At 46.3% G+C, this 13,371-nt stretch overlaps 1 pseudogene; it reads left to right on the top strand.

Moving 5' to 3' along the window:
• Positions 1-12,017, top strand: part of LOC128579525 (death-associated protein kinase 1-like) — a 71,571-nt pseudogene extending 59,554 nt beyond the window's left edge.
• Positions 12,018-13,371: the final 1,354 nt, after the last annotated feature.

The raw sequence follows: 13,371 nt of genomic DNA, 5'->3' as shown, positions 1-13,371 counted from the left end.
TATGGTTGCTGCTCCTTGGGGACACAAAAACCAAAGGTGTATATAAACCTCTTTAGAAGCGAGACCCTGGGAAGGACCCCGTAGGATTAGCAGGGCTCATACTGACCTGGGACCCAGGTGCTGCCACCTCCTCTCGGGTGATTCCCAGGTTGTGTCATGAACTCATTTCAGAGAAAAGAAACCTGAGCTCAGGGACATCGGGTGTGTTTGCCTAGGCAAAGTGGAAGGGCCCTGTCTGACAACTGCAGTAATCCATTGAGAATGAAAGGGAGGAGAAAGCCTGAATTTGTTGCTCACCTTTATAATCCAGATATTTCACCTGTAGTGAGATGTTTGCAGTCTTGTGGAAGATCAGAAGCTTTGGGCACACTGGTTTGGCCTCCCTGCCTGGTTAGTGGGGAGGAGGGCAGCTGCCGCACCTCAAGGGACACAGGCTCTGCATTTCACGAAGGTCTCGCTCACCCCTTCCCCCAACCCAAAGGAGCAGGAGAGGGAGCACAGAAGCCCAAGTCTGTTCTAGAAGAAAATTTAGTCTGTTAACTGTCACATTTCAAATCAGTGGATAAAGGACAGTCCAGTGGAACAGGAATGCATGGGAGGGTGTGACCCCTGGGTAACGTCACCTGTATTTAATACCAGAGGGGGAATTTGGGCCCAGATGTGTTGGGAGTACCTGGCAAGGACAGAATAGGTGTTGGCCCCACTAAGGGCCACATTGCTTAATGCCCACACGGCCCCTCTGCTTCAGAGTTGTGGGTGGAGTTTTTTCCAGACAGTCCTTGGAAGAAAGGGGACTCATTTGCAGTTAATTGCAGCATCTGTTCAAGGTATAAGGAGGCAGGAGGCTGTGCTGCAGGCCCCACAGCACTTTCTCCCCTGCCCATGTGGGATGAGCTCCTCCTGGTGGGTGCACCTGCAGCCTCTTGTCTGAAGGGGCTGCTGTCAGGAGGCCTACCTCAGCAGCTGACCCCAATGGTGTTTGGGACAGAGAAGATACCACCAGCACTGACTGGCCAGGTCACCAGTCTCTTGTCAGCCTCTCAGCTTGTGTGTCAGCACCAAGCAGCACCCTGGAAAAGCAGAGCTGGGCACAGATATAAAGCACTGTGGGACTCTCAGACAGGACTGTGCATGCCGTGGACTGGATGACACAGCATGGCTTTGCTGGACAACTAAGGAAAGTCCACACCTGAGCATGGTCCTCCCAGGATGGGACCTTATTCTGGAAGTAGCTGCATTGTCCCTCACAATGGCACTGCGCCTGCCTGGTAGACCAGGCTCCGCTCACTCCCAGGCCAGGGGTCTGCAACTTGTAATCTCTCAAGATTTGTCAGGCCCTTTTCCTTTCACAGAAAGATGCCCACGTGGGGACATTTATATCATCAGACAGCAAAAGTTTGCTTCCTTTCAGAATTTTGGCCCTTTGCCATCACCATTCTCTTGAGAATGCTGGAGGCAAAGGCTGAGTTTGAGCCAGGAGACAGGACGGGACATGTGTCCTCCTGGTGGGCAGATGCATCTGACCTGTTTCCAGCAGCTCAGAGCAGGACCAACTCCCTCAGGAGGCCAGTCAGCCCGGGCTTCCTTGGATGATCAGTGGAGCTTGAGAGGAGGGTGGCGAAAGGGTGGTTGCAGGATTCTGGCTGACACATCTCAGAGCTCCTGGACAGGCATTCAGGCTGGCAGTGACCTCTAGTGAGCCTCACACCACCATTGTCTAGCTGACACATGCGTCACTCAGCCTTGTGGACACTAAGGCTGTGGAGTGGTGCCCCACAGGAGGAAGGGCAACATCAGAGGTCACAGGTGGAGTAAAGTGCAGGAAGGGCACCTGAAGGGACCTCCTGATGCCCCCAGAACAGCCTGTGGGCAGGGCCCTCTGTACCACCAAGCAGTAGTCAGCAAAGGGAAAGATTTCCTTCTGGGATTTCAGCATTTCCCAAGAAATTGTTCCTTTAGTAATACTAAGTATCAACACCATCCTGACCTCTTATCCTCCCAATAAGAACTGTCACTGAGGAGAAATGACTGCAAATTACCAAACAGTGTCTGCTTCACTCAGCAAGTCCCTGCCCATATTATTGACCCTGAGAAGTGGTCATCTGGACACAAGGTTTGGCCCTGACAGGTGACCTAGACACAGTTTCCAGGTCATAGCTAAATGAATAAACTTATTTTAGGTAAGCACCGTAGCTTTTGTAAGACTTGGACTATGATGTCCAGAGAAATACATTAAAGTGTTGGCTATTTTGACAAGGTTGGGGAAGCTGAGGCCTTTGGGGCCACATGTGATCTTGGGATCATTGAGTGAAGCCTTTTTATTGAATACAAATTTTACAGAACAAATCCCTTTCTTGTTTGTTGTCTTCTTACCTTTCTGTTTGCCAACTTTTCTGATTGTATAATCTGAAGTGTATGTGTGTGTTTGCATGATTTTAAGAATAAGTCTGATCTCATTGCCCCTCCTCCTTTCCCTGTATCCAGCCCAACCTTTGGGTCTTCTTTCTTTCTTTTTCTTTTCTTTTCCTTTTTTTTTTTTTTTTTTTTGTCTGAGAGTCTCACTTTGTCGCCCTTGGTAGAGCGCCATGGTTCACAGCAACCTCAAACTCTTGGGCTCAAGTGATTCTCTTGCCTCAGTGTCCAAAGTAGCTGGGATTATAGGCACAAGCTACAACGCCTGGCTATTTTTAAAGATGAGGTCTCACTTTGGCTGAAGCTGGTCTTGAACCTATGAGTTCAGTCAATCCACCTGCCTTGGCCTCCCACAGTGCTAGGATTATAGGAGTGAGCCACCAAGCCTGGCCCTTTGGGTCTGCTTTTTCCTTCTCATCCCCTTCTTTAGATTATCCCATTATCCCCTTGTTCAGTCTTAAAGGTTTGGTTTTACATACAGGATTACCTTTGTATTTGGAGCACAAATTTTGAATGTCAGATTGCCAAGTGAAATGTCACTTTCTTAGTGCCTTTCAATGTCTGCAGAGTGAATTGTGTACTCGCGATCCTTCCTAGTACCATTCAGCACCTTGAACCCCTTCCCCAGTGTATCTGCTCATAAATACTTAGGAGCACCCACTTGGAGCCAGGCCCTGAGGCAGACAGACAGCTCTGCCCACACCTTGTTGGTGGCCCAGAAGGGATGGGAGGCTGATAGGCCAGTGAGCAACTGGGAGAGTGAGGACACCCTGGGGCTGTGCTGGGCAAGCACAGTCTCTATTCTGTCACCAGGAGAACCAGATTTGCTCTCAGCTAGCCACCAACCCCACATATTCCACCATTATTTATATGATAGTCTCTTTAAACTGGCTCACCTTTCCTTATTTACTAAAATACCTTGGTTTAAAAATGGACCACTTAAAATCCTTTGCCTAAAGAGAAAACCAGCACCACTGCCATAATAAAACTAAATACAGTGAACACAAACCATGTGATTACAGTTTGACTGCATGCTCATGGCCAGTCCCTGTTATGAAAAGGGAAGATGAGCAAGTATTGAGGAGATGCTAAAATCTTAAGGCTGCAAACTGAGACTTGCTGTTAGAGTATCTGAAAGGCCTTCTAGAAAACTTTAAAATGGAAAACTTCTGGGTTTTGTGACTCGGCATTATTTAGTGCCATGGCCTACTACTGCCTAAAATCACTTTGCATCCAACATAAAACAATCCCGTGTGTTAGAGAGAGAAGCCGCCCAGCGGGAGCTAGAGCCATGGAGAGGCACAGCTGCTGTCAGAGAAGCGCAGGAAGACCCAGAAGGGAGGAAATCCTGGCCCTTCTTTCCTCCCACCCTCTCCAGTGCCTCCCCTTGGCTGGCCCTAGGCAGACACCAAATGACAAGCAAGCCTGGAGATGCAGCCCCTAGGCCAGCCTCTCAGGGTGCAAAGCAGGGCAGGTGAGGGTCTTAGGGAGGTAGAAGGGAAGGGAAATGCCACCGCCTCCCTGGGAATTCCTGTGCCCAGCACACTTGGGGGCACACACCACCCAGCCTGAAGCCAGACTAAGGTGGGGACAGCAAGGCGGGAGGGAGACTTGCGTCCTATCTGGCCAGCAGTCTCTGTGAGCATCAACAAGGCTGTACCCGGGCTCTGAGAATGTGAGCATGCGCAGCTGCAGCATTATGTTGGAGCCTGACCTCACCAAAGGAATGCTAGAGGTGTTCCTGGCCCTGTCCTGCCAGCCACACTGCTCCACCAACGACCAGTCCACCAAGGCCATCGACATCCAGAATACCTATTTGAATGGTATGCACCACCTGGTCCAGGGAGGGATCTCAGGTTTGCCTTTGACAGGGCTTAAGTCATTTCCCAAAGGGAGCTTGTCCGTGCCCCATGTGTCGCATCTGCAGCTATAGTAATTTACATTCCCACAACAGTGTGTAAGAGTTCCCTTTTCTGTACAACCTCACCCCAGCATCTGTTAATTTTTGTCTCGTATCATAGCCATTCTAGTTGGAGTAAGTTGATATCTGATTGTTGGTTTGATTTGCATTTCCCTCACCATTAGTGATGTTGAGCACTTTGTTGTGTATCTGCTGGCATTTTTTCTTTTCGGAAATAGTCATTCATATCCTTTGCCCACTTATTTATTTATATTTTATATTAATATAAGGATACAAATGATGAGGCTACATTATTTGGGTTTCTGAAGTAAGGTTCAACTTGTAGTTGAGCCCTTCACCCAGACACGTGCGGCAAACCCTTAGTTGTGCCCATTAGGTGAGAGCTTACCAATTGCCCTCCCTCCTCCTTTCCCCTTGCCCCTTTCCCTCCTCCCCTCTCCCCTCCAACTTGAATATTATTGTTTTTCTCTCTTGTGGGCATGTAGTTGTTTATCTATTGGTTTCATATTAGTATTGAGTACTACTTTTAAAGGATTTTTTGTTTGTTTGTTTTCTTACTGTTGAGTTGAGTTCCTTGTATTTTGTGGATATTAATCCTTTCTCAGACAAATAGTTTGGTAATGTTTTCTCTCATTCAAAATGTTGTCTCTTTGTTCTGTTGATTGTTTCCTCAGCTGTGTAAAAGTTTTTTATCTTTAGTCCCATTCATTTGTTTTTGTTTTTGTCTCCTGTGCTTTTGAGGTTTTAGCTGTAATATCTTTGCAAGAATAGTGTCCTGAATTGTGTTTCTCCATATTTTCTTCTCATAGTTCTATAATTTCAGGTTGTGCATGTAAATCTCCAATCTATCTTAAGATGATTTTTGCATATGCTGAGAGATAGGGGTTCAATTTCATTCTTCTGCATATAGATGCCTAATTTTTCCTGTATCATTTATTAAAGAGGGTGTTCTTTATCCAATTTGTGTTCTTGGCACCTTTGTTGAAAATCACTTGGTGAGGCCAGGTTCAGTGGTTCACACCTGTAATGCTAGCACTCTGGAAGGCTAGTGGATTGCTTGAGCTCAGTTGTTTGAGATCAGCCTGAGCAAGAACAAGACCTGTCTCTATTAAAAATAGAAAAAAATATAGCCGGGCCTTGTGGTGGACACCTGTTGTCTCAGCTACTTGGGAGACTGAGGCAAGAGAATCACTTAAGCCCAAGAGTTTGAGGTTGCTGTGAGCTGTGAACCCACAGCACTCTACTGAGGGTGATATAGTGAGACTCTGTCTCAAAAAAAAAAAATAGCCAGGGATTGTGGTGCAGGCCTATAGTCTAGCTACTCAGGAGGCTGAGCAAGACAGAGGATCGCTTGATCCTAAGAATTTGAAGTTGCTGTGAGCTATGTGCCACAGCACTTCTACCTAGGGCATGGAGTAAGACTCTGTCTCAGAAAAGAAAGAAAAGAAAAGAAAGCAAAGCAAGGAAATTCAATTGCCATTTGTGCCATGGCTCTTTGTGTCTATGTGATATTACCAATACCATGCTGTTTTGCAATAATATGAGTAAAAGTCAGATAATGTGATGCCTCCAGCCTTGTTCTTTTCACTCAGGATTACTTTGGCTATGCAAGATCTTTTGTGGTTTCATATGATTATGTGTTTTTTTTTTCTATTTCTGTGAAAAGTGATATTGTTATTTATTTTTTTTGTTTTGAGACAGACTCTCACATTGTTGCCCTCAGTAGAGTGCCGTGATGTCATACCTCACAGAAAACTCAAGTTTTGGGGCTCAGCAATTCTCTTGATTTAGCCTCATGAGTTTCTGGGACTACAGCTGCCCGGCTCTTTTTAGAGATGGGGGTCTTACTCTTGGTCAGGCTGGTCTCAAACTCCTGAGCTCAGGCAATCCACCCACCTCAGCTTCCCAAAGTGCTAGGATTGCAAGTGTGAGCCATCATACCCGGCCAATATTTTTTCTTAAAATTTCTATGGAATAATTAATAATACATGGGATATATAATAAATACAGCTAAAAAACAGGAAATGCTTAGGGAGTATGGAAGTAAATCACAATATCTATGGAAATGCAATAGAAAACAAATTTATTTTAATTTATTCAGGGAAAAGCTTATTTAGAGAATCATCGTGGCTCCACTGGTGATTTGCATGAAAAGAAGTAAGTTTGGACACCTATATTTCAGCATCTATATTATCTAAAAATACATAGATCAAAACTTTTAAATGTAAAATAAATAAATTTCATGACTTAAAATTTAGGAGAATGTATTTTTAAACTAAGTAGGTACTGGAGAGCTGGGCAAGGTGGCTCATGCCTGAAATACCAGCACCTGGGAGGACAAGGCAGGTGGATTACCTGAGGTCACAGGTTCGAGACCAGCCTGAGCCAGTGTGAGACCTTGTCTCTGAAAACAGCTGGGCATTGTGGCAGGTGCTTGTAGGGAGGCTGAGGCAAGAGAATTGCTTGAGCCCAAGACTTTGAGGTTGCTGTGAGTGGTGACGCCACAACCCTCTACTGAGGGTGACACAGTGAGACTCTTTCTCAAAAAAAAAAAAAAAAAAGGATTCATAAGTAGGTACTGGGAAACTTTCTAAACCAAGATAGGAAACCATAGAAGTTTTTGACTTGTTGCCCACAGCACAGTAGTTATAGCACCAACCACATACACTCAGGCTGGCAGGTTTGAACCTAGCCCGGTCCAGCTAAAAAACAATGACAACTGCAATTAAAAAAAAAAAAAAAGGCGTTGTGGCAGGCATCTGTGGTCTCAGCTACTTGGGAGGCTGAGGCAAGAGAACCGCTTACCCCGAAGAGTTAGAGGTTGCTGTGAGCTGTGACGTCATAGCACTTAACTGAGGGTGACATAGTGAGACTCTGTTTCAAAAAAAGAAAAAAGAAAGAAACAAAGAAAACAATAGACGTTTTCAGAGAAAACATACTAATTTAGCAACTTAACATTTTTTTCTAATTTTTTTCTGGCAAGTGAATTCCATAAACAAAGGAAGGATAGAATAGACTTGGAAAAAAATATTTTAACACATTTGACGGATAAAAGGCTACTATCCATAATATTTGTATTTGAAAAGCTCACCAAAATTGGTAATCAAAGGGTAAATGTGTGAAATGGAAAAAATGCTAAAGTGGAGAAGTGCTCACATGTTCTCCTGCTACCCCTGAAGCCCAGGCACACACTCGGGGAAGGTGTGTGCCTTCCTCCTGTCCCACCTCCTGTTGCATCCCCGCCCCATTCCAAAACACTGCCCTGTCAAAACCAGGCTTCCTTTCCCATCATGCTTTAGGGATTCTCAGGAAAATCCTCTCTCATGAAAACTTGGCCCTTGAGTACCATCAATCCTTGCTTTCCTGAGTGGGTCACACTATGTAAGAATGAGCACATGGGGGAGTGTCTAGTGAGGCCTGGGAGGACTCTGGTCACAGAAACTAGTGGGCAAGTGATCTGAGCCTGTAGAAGGTCCTAGGCGTCCTCACCGTGTCTGGATTAAGGCTGCCTTCTCTAGACGGGAAAGAGTGAGTGACGATTTTGAATCCAGCTGTGGAGTGATCGGCTGCTCTGCCATTGAGGGAGAGAGTGAGTGAGGAAAGGACTGAGGAAGAAGTGAGTAAATATTAGGAGGTGGTGAATATTAGTTGATTGAATGATTGAGTCCACAATTCCAAAACATTTTTGGAAGTTTCACCATCTATTTGACATTATCAATAGAACTAAAAAGCCTCTTATAAAACTTTATGTTTGAGAAATAGATTCGGTTTAAAACAATTGTAAGGAAATAACCAGCTCAGCCAGTACTCAGCCATAAAAGTGCTTACTCCTTCATCAAATCAACCCTGTGCAACATGCCTGAATGAAAGGTGTCATCTCTACCTGGGTCCTCCTCAGAGCATCCACACTGTGAGCAAGGTCACCTGTCCTGCCCCACCTGTTGTTGGTCTGCCCTCCTATGACTCACCTGTGTGAGAAAATCATCTCCACGCTGCCTTCCTGGAGGAAGCTCAATGGGCTCAAGCAGCTGATGTCGCTACAGCAGTTTGTGTATGACGTGCAGGACCAGCTGAATCCCCCGGCCAGCGAGGAGGACCTCAGGTGCATAGCTCAGCAGCTCCACAATACAGATGAGGTGAGAGCGCCGCACACTCAAGTCTGTCCCAAATTCCAGCTCTTGAAGGTGGTATGAGCTGGGGAGGCAGAGTGAAAATGACCCAACTACCCATAAAATTTCCAGACCTGTGACTTACATCCAGCCTCAAGTGACCCTTTGAGCCGCAGTTCCCTGCTTTCCTACCTCACGGTAGGAGCAGTCATTTGTCTTGTTTTGTTTGGCTTACCAGCTTCTCTTAGTTGGGGAGCACATTGCCTGCTACCCTGGGTAACTGGGCAGCTCTTCACTCTCCCTGGGCAGCCAGAACTTCCCTGCTATTCCTGGAAGCCCCCAGGAGGGCTGCTTTCCAAGGTATGTGAATGTACCATTTCTGAACAGATTCTTTGGGTTCACAATTGAAAAAGGCAGTGAGGTGTTCTCATAGAGACAATGTTTGGGACTTGACTAAGACAGAGATATAGTGCAGACACACAGAGTAATAAAAATGCAAGGAACACATTAAAAAAAGAAAAAACAAACAAACAAACAACAAAAAAAAAAAAAACAGCCAGTGATGCCTGCTAGAAATGACCCCAAAATGGGAGTCTTTGCTCTGGCCGTGTTACATTTGGCACTGGGGTGTGGTTTGGAAATCTGTTCTGATTACACCACCTGCCCAACCCCAGAAAAGGGACAAAGCTTTTGAGTCCCTCCATGAGGTGAAATCAGGAGACACAAGGTACTCTGGGCCAAGAAGAGTGGATCTGAGTATTAAAACTGGAAGCAGCCCTGAAGTTATTGAAAGCCAGAAGCTGCCTCTGCAGTCTCGGCTGCCAGGTTTGCCTCTTTGAACCATGTGTTCTTGAGGCTAAACTTGAATCCAATGACCCTGAAAACTAGAGCCTCGGGCAGTAATTTTGTCAGCCAGTAAACTCCCAGTTCTACAGCAGCTGATCTGCTCACTCCTCCAGGAATAGTTTAAATGATTGAATATGAGGAAAAAGACAGGCACAGGATCAAAGCATAGATTATAAGATACTACTGGATATTAAAAAGTATTTTCTTTGTAATAAGAAACTCCTTTCACAGAATTCCCTTGCATTCTAGCATTTGACTAGCACCTTTCTAGATGGCAGCATATAATCTGCTTTCTCTGCCATCATCCCTCTCCGCCCTGAGACTTCACAGTACACGCAGACTTAAAGAAGGATGACAATAAAGGGGCGTCTACACCATATGCCCCTCCCCTAGCCCCAGCCCTCCCACAGTCTTGCCTTCTTCTGGTCTCTGATCTTCAGATCTCACTCCCATTTCCCCAGGAGCCCTTCTGATGTGTCCCTTCTGGTCCAGGGCCACACTGCATTTGGTTAGCTGTGTCACCTCCTCACTCTGCTCCACTGCGGGACAGTTTTCAATCTCTGTCTTTTGTGACACTAAGCAGATAGAAGTCTTTAGGAGGAAATTGCAAAGGGTGTTCCACCCAATGCCATGTCAAATACTTCATAGATATTGGCTCCACCTTCAGGAGTTGTTCCACCTAGGCTAATTTTTAAACAGAATCCTAGACAGAGGCCAAGTGGAAGGTTTAAGCCAGGCTGTGGGTAGAAATGTACTACTGTTGTGCACAGAGTCTGAGCCTCCCTGGGAGGAAGGTGTCCACCTTGGGTGGTCATTATCCTTAGAACTAGCCCGAAACATGAGGGAAGACAGGATGTGGAACTGATGGGTAAAGGGAAAGTTACTTCTGTTTTTAGCCACATTTTTTTTTCCTTCTGACTTCTGATTTTTTAAGGAAGTAAGCAACCATAAACCTGAAGTCACCTCTGGTCACCATCCCCCATCTCATTGCTCCCCCCATCTCTGGGGCTAACAGTTATCATGGCAGCCTACCTTTCCAGACCTTTTTGTATGGTTGATTACAATTTACATAATGGAATATAACCTTCTGAATCCTTTTTGAAAAATCTTTTGAAAAATGTAAAGACTTCAGCAAAGTTGCAAGAGTAGTGCCACAGACCCTCATGCATGTGCCCTATACTTCACTGGCACTGTAACCACTGTGCAATGGCGCTGAGCCCATTCACTTTTTTTTATGTTTCTATTTATTTTGGGATTCAGAATCCAGTCTAAAATCACTCACTGCATTTGGTAGCAATTTCTTGTATTTTTTTCTTTCATTTCACTGACCTTTGTGAAAACTCAAGGGTAGCTGTTGTCCACAATCTCTCTTCTGACACTACCTTGATGCTTTTCCCATTTAGTGTTAACTCTTTGAGAGTCACCCTGGATCACCCCTCAGAACATCAGCTCAGACGCTCTCACTGGGGTCAGGTCCTTTCCTGCTGAATGGCTGGTGCCCCCAGCCAGGGCTCCTTCCCTAAGCCGGACCGTCTTTCGCCCCCTCTGGCATATCAACATCATGCAGAGTGAAGCAGTCCAGGACGTGCTACTCCTGTACCCCCGCTGGCTCTGCACCAACGTGCTGGGAAAGCTGCTGTCCATGGAGACACCGCGAGCCCTGCACCATTACCGGACAGCTACACCGTGGAGGACATCCAGCGCCTGGTGCCCGACAGTGACCTGGAGGAGCTGCTGCAGATCCTGGACACCATGGACATCTGTGCTCAGGACCTGAGCAGTTGGACCATGGTGGACACACCCGTGCTGGTCAAGACAGACAACCTGAACCGCTCCTGGGCTGACGAGGACAAGATGATGGTGTACCGCGGCATGCACATCATGCCAGTGGAGCACCTCACCCACTTTCCGTACTGCATCTTTCACAAGGTGCAGGTGAACCTGTACCAGTGGATCCACCAGCAGAGCACTGAGGGGGTCACAGACATCGCCTGTGGGTGAACGGCTACAAGGGGCCAACCGCAGGCCAAGTTACTGGTGCTCCTGGTTAACCACAGCCAGGGTATGGAGGTGCAGGTGTGCGAGCTGGAGACAGGAAAGGTCAAGTGCTGCCTGCTGCTGGACTCGGTGTGCAGCACCATTGAGACCGTCATGGCCACCACGCTGCCGGGGCTGCTGACTGTGAAGCCTTACCTGAGCCCACAGTAGCCGGGAGCACCATGAGCCCGTCATGGTGAGACCTCCCTGAAAAACACCATGGGTACAAGGAAAGCTTCAGCAGCATCATGTGCTTCGGCTGCCACAAGGTCTACTAGCAGGCCAGCCTCGGCATGGACATCCACGTGTCTGACCTGAACCTCCTGATGCAGAGGAAGCTGAGTCGCCTGCTGGACCCGCCCGACCCCATGGGGAAGGACTGGTGCCTGCTAGCCATGAACTTGGGCCTCCCGGACCTTGTGGCAAAGTACAATAGCAGCGAGGCTGCCAAGGACTTCCTTCCCAGCCTGATGCATGCCCTGCTGCAGGAATGGACCTCCTACCCCGACAGCGCAGTGGGCGTCCTCATGTCCAAACTGAGGGAGCTGGGCCACTGGGACGCAGCGGAGATTCTGCTGAAGGCATCCTCTGTGTTCAAAATCAACCTGGAGGGCAAAGGCCTGGACACCTACGCCTCCAGCTGCAACAGCGGCACCACCTACAATTTCATTAGCTCGGTGGTGGCCCAGTGAGGTTAGCTGTGACTGCAGAGCAAAGGGGGTGCGGCCCATCCTTGCACCCGAGATGCCTAGGGCGTTCCTTCCCTCACCGCATCCCGAGGGCTGCCCTCCCCTCCCTCCAGCTAGTCCTCGGCCCCTGCTGCCTTCCTTCCTCTCACCCATTCCCTTGTCTGTGGACAGTCTTCTAGTTCCAGAACAGAGCAGACCTTGACTTTGGCCATTTGAAAAGCTAGTGTAGCTCCTCCGTATTTTGGACATCATCTCGTCCTCCAGTACTTTGCTTTTACTGGAATTCTACTGGAATTCCTAACATTTCCATGAAATTTTTTTAGCTGTTCTATGGGTTGTCCTTTAAAAACAGAAAAGTGCACATTTATCTGAAGTATGTATTTCCTATACTCTTTGCTTTGTTATACCATCTCCTCCTCAGCTTCTCTCTTTTATATGTGTAGGAGAAACTCCCACATACGGAATCCCACTGTATAATTTATAAACAGACACTATGTGAGTGCCTTTGCAGAAGAGAGTGTGTTTGAAATTGTCAGAGTCAGCCAGCAGCTGTCACCAAGGAAACACTACCTCTCTGTCCCTGCTGTATGCTGATCACCGCCAGAGGTGCTTCACCCTGAATGTTCTCATTTTTATTCTTTCCAGCGATTTCTGTGTTTCATTTGGCAAGGAAAGGAGAGAAAGGGATCTTCCTCCAGGGTAATTTCATGGTCAGTGTTGTTGCTTTGAGAAGACGTTCTCATTTTCTTTGGTTTCAATGTCATTGTAAATGTCAGCAGCAAACCTACCGACTTAATCATTCCGTCATCTCAGCTAGAAAGTTGACACAGTTGCAGGGTTAGGGAGAGCTGTGTAAGAATTCAGAAGGTCCCTGACTCATCACTTGTGGCAGTCTATTGTAATTGGTGCATAGCAGATGGCTTCCACATTTAGATCCTGGTTTGATAACTTCCTGAAACATAGAAAATAAAGAAGGCAAGTTTACTTCAGTGATTTTAAATTGTGATCGAGTTTTAAATTGATACGAGGGAACATGTCGAAATTCTTCTGTCCTGAGAAGCATGTGATGTTAATGTTATATAATATGTATATATACATATGCACTAAGTATATACTTATATATTAATACTGGTATTTTTACTTAATCTATAAGATGTCATAAGAAAGTTTATGATTTTTCTTGTTTCTTTTTTTTAATAAATGGTTGTTGCATTACTTTTGTTAGTCTTTAATTCAAAATGATTTCTTTTTCTTTGTTGTGTTATCATTTCCAATAATCCCACATATCTTAAGACAGACCAATCTGAAATCCAAGAATTAATTAAGACTAAATGCTCAGAGGTTGAAAACACCCCAT

Source organism: Nycticebus coucang, unplaced genomic scaffold (assembly GCF_027406575.1).
Source record: "Nycticebus coucang isolate mNycCou1 unplaced genomic scaffold, mNycCou1.pri scaffold_62, whole genome shotgun sequence".
Lineage (NCBI taxonomy): Eukaryota > Metazoa > Chordata > Mammalia > Primates > Lorisidae > Nycticebus > Nycticebus coucang.
The sequence above is the reverse complement of the archived record's forward strand: the minus strand, read 5'-3'. Positions and strand labels throughout refer to the sequence as shown.